The sequence below is a fragment of the Vicugna pacos genome, chromosome 8 (assembly GCF_048564905.1).
Source record: "Vicugna pacos chromosome 8, VicPac4, whole genome shotgun sequence".
In the NCBI taxonomy this organism is placed as follows: domain Eukaryota; kingdom Metazoa; phylum Chordata; class Mammalia; order Artiodactyla; family Camelidae; genus Vicugna; species Vicugna pacos.
In genome coordinates, this window is record NC_132994.1 from 79,565 (window position 1) to 91,085 (window position 11,521).

General features: G+C 34.6%; 1 non-coding gene and 1 pseudogene across 1 annotated transcript; both read left to right on the forward strand.

Moving 5' to 3' along the window:
- The first annotated feature begins 9,175 nt into the window (after positions 1–9,175).
- On the forward strand, positions 9,176–9,277 carry LOC116279744 (U6 spliceosomal RNA). Its single transcript, XR_004189049.1, has one exon. It is a non-coding gene; the product is annotated as a U6 spliceosomal RNA (small nuclear RNA).
- Positions 9,278–10,755: 1,478 nt separating this feature from the next.
- LOC140697629 (large ribosomal subunit protein P1-like) lies at positions 10,756–11,265 on the forward strand (annotated as a pseudogene).
- The last annotated feature ends 256 nt before the right edge of the window (positions 11,266–11,521 follow it).

Sequence of the window (11,521 nt, forward strand, 5' to 3'; positions counted from 1 at the left end):
GGTGAATAGATTATTTGACTGGGCCAGGACACAGGGAGACTTCACAGTACTTGACAGGTTTGGATTTAGGTTATGGTTACAGAAGCATGTTCACTTTGTAAAAGTTCATCAATATAGAAAAGTTCATTTCTGGTCAAGATGGTGGAGTAGTGGGACCACGAGCTCACCCCTCCTCATGCCTAAAACAAAACCACAACCGACTGCTAAACCGCCTCTTCTCCCAGGAGTAATGTTTTTCTTCTGTGAAGTGTTTTATCGACTTGGACTGATGAACTTTGTTTGAAATAATCCATCAAGGCATGAATCCTATTGCATGGAAAAAGTCACTTCAAGAAGATAAAAATCAGTTAAAAAAAAAAAGAAGATAAAAATCTAAAACATATTTGAGTTTCATCTTACTACTACTTTTATTATATAAACGTAGTACTGAAAACTATATTTTATTTGGATGAGTGCTAAGCTTTTAAATCAACTAGCTGATTCAGAGAGGAGTAAAATTTATTCTCAGAAAAAAATACTAAAAAAAATCTAATAAAGGTAATGACAATGATAATTATTTGTAATATTGAGAGCTTGTTAAAAATGGAGATCTGAAGCATCTCCCCAGGCCTACTAAATCAGAGTGTGCATTTTAACAAGATTCACTGGGATTCCTGGGCAAATAAATGTTAGAGAAGCACTTATTCAGTGTCCCTAATTGTCCCTAGGGAAGGAAGAGCCAGACTGAGATTCACTGCCAGTCAGCGCTCACAATGATTTGCATAGTAAATACACATAATGGAAGATTTAAATAACTAGTAAACTTTGATTTTCCTTAGCATAGTGAAAAATCTGGAATAAAAAGGCAGTGCAAAATTTATTTTTATAAAAACTAACAAGCCTTTTATATAATTGCAAAGCATTTTTATTTGGGTAGGCCATCTACTTCTTAGGGCATCTGGCTGTAGGGCAGGTGGAGACTCAGAGGTTCTGCTGCGTGTGTATGAAGCTGGTTAGCATGTGGATTCAGTGTCAGGCATCAGGACCACTCCTCAGCCAGCGCTGTGAGCTGCCCTATGGACACCTCTCACCCAGAGTCTGTGCTAGTGAAAGATGATAAGCATCGCTCTCCTTCTGCAGACTGCTATTTCACTGAGGGTGGGGCAGAAGGGAGGGGTTGATGTGAGGATTCTAATGAGTATTTTTTCATATCAGTTTTGTATAAGTGAACTAAACTAAGCATACAATTTTATACGATAAGTCTTTGCTCAAATTCTAAAGCATTGTATGGCTTTCAGGATTGAAGTTTAAATTTTTATAAATTAACTATTAATTAGTTTTTTATAGCTAAAATTCATATGTATTAAGATTTGAATTTAGTAAAAGACAGTGATTTGAAAAGCATGGGTTTTGTCATTTTCTAAATTTAAAAAAAATTTTGTTTTATTGAGTTATAGTTAGTTTACAATGTTGCATCAATTTCCAGTCTAAATTTTTAATATAAATTCCTCCTTGCCTTTTTGGTTTTGCAAGAGAAAAATCTGAAGAAAAGCTTTTAAAAGAAAATTTGTAACCTGTATCAAGAAACAAGTATCCCAGAATTTCCAAGGCATTTGTCAATGTTCTACTACTTCATGATTAATTTACTCTTTTAAGTTTGTTATGTTTCCTAAAGTTATTATATTGACATCTGGCAGTACAGAGAGATTGATTAATCTACTTTTAGACTCAAATAAACAAGGAGGCCATTTTTTGTTACGCAAATGTACATTTCTGACCTTAGTAGAGAATTTACATACTGGTTTTAAATAAATTCACAGTGGTTCATAGAGCTTTGCTTTAAGTAGCATAAACTCCTGATTATAAAAGATAGAGTCAGAGTGTTTCCAGGATCAGGGTAGTGATTTTGACGCTCCTGAAAATAGGGATGTTTTATTTGTCATTAAAGATCAAACACCAGCACCTAGTCATTACCTTAAAAAAAGTTGATATGAATATTACTTTTGGTAGTTTTTTATTCATTTAATAGAGATTCTGAGTCAATGTGGTCTTTAGAGAAAGTGTATTACAACTTATAAAAATGTGATGAATGACTTGCTGTAACAGCATAATAGTCCTTTGTCTTAATTACACTTCACTTTATAAAATTATAATAGCACATGGTTCAGAGGTTAATTCTATTTCTCTTTCCTGACCTGCTGCTGATCACGGGCATGCACTGTGAATTCAGGCATTCCTATCAGATTTTCACTTATTTGCAAATGAGCCATGATTGCTGAATTCTCTTTCCTTAGGATCCTCTATAAATCAGAGACCATTCCATTCAAAGAAATGACTTTCTCCTTCTCCCCTCAAACATCAAAGTAAACAAGAGTGAGTCACATCCTTTCATATTACATTGTAACAGGTCCACTATGTTTGGTTACCCTTACTTTCTGAAATATGTCTATAAGGACTACAGTTCTTTACATTTGCAATACTTCTCTTATTAGCTTTGTTTGCACTGATTTTTGTTCTTAAGTAATTTACATTTTAATTAAACTTTTCTCTTTTAGCTGTGTTTTGGGGTGACATTGCCTTAGATGATGAAGATTTAAATATCTTTCAAACTGATAGGACAATTGACCACACAGGACCCCTTTGGAAAATTTGGACACTCCACAGGTATGGTTGATTATTTGATTCAGTTTGCATGCATCTACTCTTCAAATGTTAAAATGCTCTTGAGAGCATTTTTAATGTCTATTCATCAACTCTTGATTCCCTTGATATAGATGAGCCTATATGAAACTTAGGTTTTGTTCATAATTTTAATTTTATTAATTAATGTATATAACAAAGCATTTACCTCATACCAGGCCTGATTTAAGTACTTTGCAAGTGTTAACTCTTTGTATCCTCATAATGACCCCATGAGGGTAGCTGCTAATATTATTGTGATTTTCAAGTGTAGAGAATTACAAGGTTATGTAGTTTTCTTATTTTCATGTAACCAGGAAATGGCTGAGTGAGGACCAAAACTCAATTCTGAGAAAGGCCAAATTTCATCCTCTTGAGCACTGTATTCAGTTGCCTCCTATTTGGATGCTGAGTTGCAAAATGTAAATTATTCTTACAGTAATTATGCACAAGCTTATTTAGAAAAACTTTTCTATCTTTATAATTTTTATGAAAACCCAGAAGACAATTTCAATTTAACTGTTCGAACATGTTTGAATTATGCTTATATGAGATTTGTAATATTTTAAAAATTATTTGGGTTTTCATTTTAAAATATTTTAATTAAAATTTAAAAAAATTAGATTATTTTGATATAATTTTTTAATTCTATTTTATTTTAGAGGAAAATCGCAAGGTTAAAAATGTAAAACTTCTTTTTGTTGTTATAGCTAAAACATTTATTCAATGTCATGCTTTTTGGTTTTATTGAATCTCTCCTCATGTCCAATGCCAATTTTATTTTCTTCTTGTATTCTATGGAAAATAAGATATATCATCCCTTTGTGGTATCTGAGCAGACAAGTACACTTTAGACTTAAGACTTTTTATTGTGAATTAACATCTCTTTGCCTAATTTACTTTTTTACAACTTGTTATTATAAGTTTCAAAAGTATGGAAAAGTTGATAAGATAATGCAAGCAATACCCATACACCTCGAAGACTCAACAGTTGTTAAGTTTGCTTTATTTGCTCTGTGTGTGTGTGCATGCATACATGCAGAAGGAGGTATAAAATATTTTGAGGCTAATTGTAGACAACATAGCTTTTTAATGTTAAATAGGTTAGCATGCAGTTTTTGAGGATAAAGACATTATTGTATATACTTGAAATACAATTATTATGTGTAAGAAATTTAAGATAATAAAACTTGAGGAAATCATTTAAAATAATACATTCTTAAAAATAATATGCTTTAGCCCTAGTTATAGTGAAAAGTATGAGCTGTGAAAGGCTTTTCTAAAACAGAGACCAAATATAGGAGGAAAGCTGCTTTGCAGTGTAATCACAGATAGTGCATTCCTGTAGATATGTTCATTGACAGACTCTTAAACCGCTATCTCACACTTAACACTGACACAGAGACAATGGATTTGAGATAACAGAGCAATGATACAACTCAACAAAAGCTTAGACTTACCATGTTCCATTTTCAGTCTTTGTTAAAACTTGGAGTCAAGATCTATTCAAGTCATTTCTTTAACTCATTTTCCTCTCTTTGGACTGGGGCATTTGTTTTCTGTGACTTAGAATATTTTACTACTATATAATTTTGTCATTTTGAGACCGGATGGAAGGGGGCAGGGCACAGCCATTCAAGGGATGCTATAGCAATTACATCAAAATGGTGAAAGATTCAACCCCCAGTAGGCCTTGAGGCTCAGGATGAAGAGATTTACCTTCCAGCAGATCTTGAGCTTCATTATACGCCCATTGTAATAGTGAGGTGGTGAATAACATGCCCACAGGCACCATGGCAGTCCCAAGGCTAGCCACAAAGGTCAAAGGGTGGGAAATGGCCAACTCCCTGGGAATCCCAGCCTCTTGCCCTAAGGCTGGTCCTTCCACTTAGTAGCATATGAAGCTACCAAGCCCATAAAAACCAGCAACATGCGCCTCAAGGCCACCCCTCTCTCTCCCTCCCTCTTCGGAGACCAGCCCACACTCTGTCTAAGGAGTGTATACCTACCTTTAATCTGAGCATCCAACCCCCACACTTCATGGCCTTTCTCTTGCTTTTCAGTGTATCTCTGAATAAATCTACCTTCATTCAACTGTGGCTCACCCTTGAATTCTTTCCTGCATGAAGCCAAGGACCCACAGGGGCTCAACCGAGACCTGGGACATGGCCCTCCTCATCCCCACATCTGTTTACCTGCATCAATTTCATTTATAGTTAAACTCTGAAAGCGTAATATTTGGAAGAAAATACCATTATTTTAGATAAATAGCATAAAATAAGATTACACTATCAATCATTAAAAAATGTATTTTCAAAATATATATGTGAATGTTATGAATTTCAAAGTAATTTGCACTGTTCAGTTGGATTCCAAACATTGTGGAAGTAGTCTGTATTTTAGTTTTCCCCTACTCTATCTTTTCCCTCCCTTCTTAGTTTTTGCTGAACTGTATTTTTTATTTCAAAATGTGTTGTCTCTCCCATAAATATTCATTCGGTTTGTATATTTTTCATTTTAGAATTTTTAGAATATGTAAGAAATAATCACTTATGAATTTTCTTTTTTTTTCTATTTCAGTGAACTACCTACACAGAATTTTATCTCAATTGCTATAAAAATTATTCAAAATTACAAAAATATTTAAAACATTATTGCCTTTGATAGCCTTAAAATATTTTTCCCTAGTCTATAATTACTCATCCTTATAATCACCTTAATAGTAACTAAGATATTTAATTTTTCCTCAGGATTAGCCTCATTCTATAGCTATTTATACATGTTTCAGGCCTAATTTGCAATATAATTTTTATATAATTGTCATTTCAAATACATTTTTACCATCCTTTAAAAATGTTTCTTGTAACTGCTTAGGAATGAATACATTTAAGTATTACTTCATCTTTCTAAAATGTTCAATTAAAAAATTTCAAAAATTTTCTCAAGGGGCACAGCAAAAATGTGACTATGCAATGCACATAATTTAGCAGACTGTTGGTCAGGGAACAAGCACTCTGATTTATTTGCATTCTAAGGACTTCATTGATTTTCCTATGAGGCTTATACACAACAATTTTTGATATTGTTTTTGTTTTTCATTAGTTTGAATATAGGTAATTAAGTTTCAGTCTTAAAGGGGGAAAGGGCATTGGAAGGAAATAGTTCAAAGTGCAGAAGAGTCTGTTGTTTCCATGAATTTCTGGTCCCCTTTCATTGTGTCCACATGCTCATGAACCCCTTGTTCTGATATCATTACTGATCATAATAGTTGTTTGCTCAATGATATGTTTTATTATTCTTTGTCAATCAAAAATTCAAGGAGAAGGCAAAACAGGGGATAAAATTTGAGGTATTTTATTAAAGTCTTGGAATGAGAATTAGAGTTCAATTTTCATCAAGTGATCTGCTTTCTAATTATAACTTTGTTCTTAAAATTACAAGAAAACATATTTCCTTATCCCCACTCTTTCCTCTACCTTTTGAGCTATGAAATTCTTTACATCTTTTAAAATAATTTTTGCAAATTGCATAGCATACAGAATGTATTTTGCAGGTGGACATCCTTTTGGAATCTCACCTTGTGACTTTATTCTAATTATAAATTATTGGTTTTTATAAATCATAGAAACTAATTTTCAAAATTTATTTGATTATCTTATAAAACATCATATGCTTTAAGAAACCTAAGCTTTGGAGCAAAACTTGCACTATACACTTGCTCTTTTTATTTTCCAGTTTCATTGAAAAGTAATTGACATACATCATGCTCTTCTAATGTCTTTATTCCCATTTGCTGACTTGGCATCTGAAAATTTTTAGTTTGCACTGGGAAAGTAGCTGGAATGCACTCCACAGGGCAGAAGAATGTGCTGTCATCTTATACAATACTATGTGATGTCAAGGTCACAGTGAAGAAAAATGTTTCAAATTATCAATAGATGACTTGGTTGCCACGATGTCCAAATAAAAGTCAGTTGGATTGCTCTCTGGGTCTCTCCTACCCACTTAGTTTTTGTTGCTAAAATTTGTTATTGTAGCATTTTTCCCTTTTCCAAGATTTATGGATATTCATAAGGCCACATAAAAAGAGACCTCCAGAGAGAGCACTGTAGCCTATTCCTGTGGCTTATTTAAAAGAACTTTAATTTATAGTGAGTTTAACTTAACCATGTCCTTTATTCTTTAAGGTGAATTTGGAGACCATGGCATGTCAAAGAAATGAGGGGCCATCTATCAACTTATAGTGAGGATGAGAAGAATTGGATCTAGTATATTAGTGTTTAAAGTTGCAGATACTTGACTTTTTTAAAAAATTGTATTATTTAATTATTTTAATTTGGTGGGGGTAAGAGAGGTAATTAAGTTTATTTATTTTTAGAGGAGGTACTGAGGATTGAACCCAGGACCTCCCGTGTTCTAAGCACACACTCTACTGCTTGAGATATACCCTCCCCGCCCTGCAGACACTTGACTTGGTGCACAGTGAATATTACAGCACACTTGACTTGGTGCACAGTGAATATTACAGCAGTTCAGTTTGCCATTAAGATGTACAGCATGGAAAGGATAGATCCTGAAAGTCCATTATTCATTTTGATTTTGTTAGTTGCTTTTCAATGTAAGTTTTTTAGAATGTAATTTGGAACATTTGAAATATTTCAACTTATTTTCAGCTTCTCATTATTAAAAAATTATATTAGGTGTTTATTTTATTGTTGACATTTATTTCCAGTACATTGGTATGACACAGTGATTTTATCAAGCATGGAGCTACATAAATTTTTGTCACATGAAAACATATCATGGCTGTTTGTTTTGAAATAAAATCCACTTATTGGCAAATGAATTAATTAGATTAAAAATAGTTAAAAATATTTTTGACCCTTCCAAAGATATATATAAGAAAACATTCAGAGGAATTGCCTTCTGGCTTCATGATTAGTTAATATGTAAAGTACTGAATATATTAATCACTATTTGTATATTTTAGAGTTTCTTTTTCAAGTCTTCAGTTCAAAGTTCTAATTCCCTTGATTATTAATAAAATACTTAAAAGTGCCTACTTTCAAGAATTTATTTTCCAAATCAAAGATGCTTTATTCCAGGATATTAAGAAGATAGAGATGTTAGGGACACACACATAGGGGGCATACACTCAATATTTCTTGTCTGAAGTGTATGCAAGTTGTAAGATATTTGTATCAACAGTAATATATAAATAAGAAAAAATAATCATGCAAATTTAGGAAAAATAAAACAGTAATAATAAAAGTTATGAAATGTTACCAAGAAAAGTTAGTGACTACAGACCTGAACGTGCTCCAGAACAGATTGCATTTTGTTTTGGCCTGTTCACTTTCTATGCTGAGCTCTAAACCATGCTGTTGTCTGGATGTGAATCCCAAGGAAACTGGTCTCAGAATCTGAAACCATGTCTATCTTATCCTTATTTCATTTACTGTCTATACAGTGTAATATTCACAATTTTAGGCTGTGCTAGAGAGTATCAATTCTGATCTAAAGAATTAGGGAATTAGCAGGAGTAAGAAGAGTTTTGAACATCAAAGGACTTTAAAAAAGTCTGTTTTATTGTGGTGGAGAATTTCTTAGTGATCTAATAAAGCAGAATACAGAATACAAAATACTGGTATTCAGCCAACTGAAAGGAATATAGAATACAATGTTCCCTAAACTTATTTAAAAAATGAAACACCCATCTCACCCTTTTAATAGTGAAGAATGTATATCAACATCCCAGAACACATTTTGGGAAAGGCTAACCTGAGAATAAAATCCAGATTCTTTGATATAACATTTAAGGAATTCCATGAGCTTACCACAGCTTCCACCTGCCACTTCTTCTGCTCCCACATGTCTCCACAAATCCCATAATCTAGTCAAATAACAGTCACAGTAGTTCTCCAAATAATGATGGATACTTTAAAAGATTTTTCATTGTAAAATTTTTCATGCTTTTCTCTCTGCATTTCCAGTTACTTGAAACTCATATTTAAACATTTGAATATTTAAATTTAGCTTCCATTTTTGTTTATTTGTTTGCTAAGAACATAGGGTGTGCTGTCTACTTTACCCTGCATCACATCAAGGGGTACAAGTGCCTGGACTTACTACTTAAGTGATGCTATTATGATCAGTGGATTTAGGTGGTGACGGCCAGGTCTCTGCATTGTACAAGTTCTCCTCATTGCAAAATTGTGATTTTCTAATGTTGTTCTTTTCTTTCATTCCTTCCACACTTATTAGCTGAAATTCTTCTATAAAGAGAAATTTTCTCTAATCAGCTATAGCTATTTGAATACCTTCTATTATAGTTCATATAGGGAAGTAAAAATAACTGCTTAATTACTTTGGAGGAAATAGTTCTTGCCCTAATGACACATATTTTGTGGGTGGTAGGAATATGTATTTCACTAGGTGTTGGGAGAATTACAACATCTGGCTTTGTTTCTACATTTTCCCAGAACATTTAACTTAACTTAAAAAGTAATGGGTTTTGTGCTTCCTTCAGAGGCACATATATAAAACTGGAAAGATGCAGATATGAGCATGGCCCCTGCACAAAGGTTACATGCAAATTCCATATTTTTTAATAAATTAGGAGTTTGGGATTTGCAGATACTATTATATATAAAATAGATAACAAGGTCCTACTGTATAGCACAGGGGACTATATTCAGTACCTTGTAACAGCCTATAATAAAAAAAAGAACATGTATAAGTATAACTGAATCACTATGTGATATACCTGAAACTAACACAACATTGTAAATCAACTATACTTCAATTTTAAAAAATGGGTTTTAATTTTGGCCCTAAGTGACATTAAGGAAAATTATAGATTATTATTTTTCTGTATATTTTTGGATAGTGCCATAATTTTTTAGCTATGACTTATTTAAGCAATGTTTCCTTCTGAATTACTCTAATTTTAGCTTGACAAATTGTGATTACATTTGAAGTCCCTCCTAGTACTTTATGTGTATTTAGTATTTAAAAGGCCAAATCTAGACTGTCCTTCCTTCCTCTGGTTATCTAGTAGGAGTGGATATACATATTTGTAAATATATAATGTATTCAGATCAATACATCTTTTCTCTTTCCTGCCCTTCAATTTTGTAAAACAAATACACCCAAAGCCCCAGTCGCTTATTATTTCATTGCTCAAATTTTTTTGTAACAAATTCATATATATACTCATATTCTTTTATTAATTTGGCTCTTTTCAAAGTTTTACATTTCACTTGTTTTATCCTGCTAAACTATCTTTCTCCATTTTCTGTCGTATCTTGTTTGTTTTTGTGACATTTTAGCTGCTTGAATGTCTTTCCTTTCTCATCGGTGGAAGTCTATCACATATTTATTCTCATCCATTTCTGAGCTTCCCACAGTGGGACTTTGCTCTGCAACAGCTGTAATAGCTCCAATTCACTGCCAGTTCAAATGTCTGCCTTCGCCACTGATGAGGGCAGGGAGACTACTTCTGTGTCCCTTGTGACACTCAGCATACTGCTTTGTAAGTAGGCGATCACGAAGGTATTGACAACTTACACGTCAGCTAATGTATATTGTGTGTAATCCTAAAATAAAAGAATGTAAGAATTTAAAGGGGTTTTGAAGAACATGTACTTCATGACTTTAGAGATGTGAAAACTGAAGTTGGAACTTGCCCAAAGATACTGTAGTTGCACTCCTGAAATTAGACTTTTTTTGAGTATTTGTATGTACATTTGTGACTGTTGTAGTAATAGTGTTGCATTTTGATTTGTTTTGGTGCTCACTTTTCACGTCAAATTTGCCCTGTGTTGTATTTTTCAATGATAAGAAGGATTATGCTTTTTATAGGAATTGATCTTTGACTCACTAATCATTCCGATCGTTTCATGACTTCTAAATTTAATTTGAAATTACCATTATTGGCTACAATTTCATGAAACAATTATTTCATCTTTTTGCTATACTAATGCTGTATTTACACCTCCTTAAAATTAATTTAAATTATTAAAGGTTTTGAATGTTGATATTGCACAAAATACTGAGGGCCATCTAGAATAAGATAGATTTTCTCTTTCCTCAGCTGCCGCCAAGGTGCTCGGTTCGTCCGAGGGAGCTAAGGCCGCGCTGGGGTGAAGCCCTCACTTCATCCGGCGACTAGCACCGCGCCCGGCAGCGCCCGCCTGGGGCTCTCCCGCGCCATGGCCTCGGTCTCCGAGCTCGCCTGCATCTGCTGGCCCTCATCCTGCACGATGAAGAGGTGACCGTCACGGAGGACAAGATCAACGCCCTCATTAAAGCAGCCGGAGTGAACTTCGAGCCTTTCAGGCCGGGCTTGTTTGCAAAGGCTCTGGCCAACGTCAGCATCGGGAGCCTCATATGCAACGTGGAGGCCGGTGGGCCTGCCGCCGCCGCCGCCGCCGCCGCCGCCGCCGCCGCCGCCGCCGCCGCCGCCGCCGCCGCCGCCGCCGCCGCCGCCGCCGCCGCCGCCGCCGCCGCCGCCGCCGCCGCCGCCGCCGCCGCGAAGAAAGTGGAAGCGAGAAAGAAGAGTCCGAGGAGTCTGATGACGACATGGGCTTTGGTCTTTTTGACTAAACCTCTGTAGGAACACATCCAATAAGAAGCTGAGCTCTTAAAAAAAAAACTCTCTAGTGGGTTATAGATTAATAGTTATAAAATCAGCTCCATACCTTTATGAAAACCTCACCTTAGAATTGAATATGCTAAAATATACTGACCATTTTTTATGAAGAAGAGTTTTAACAGTTGTTTCTGTCAGAGGTTGAGATAATGTAGGGTATTTCCTGAGAAAGGTGATACAGACAGACAAACCAGAGACTTGCGGAACATA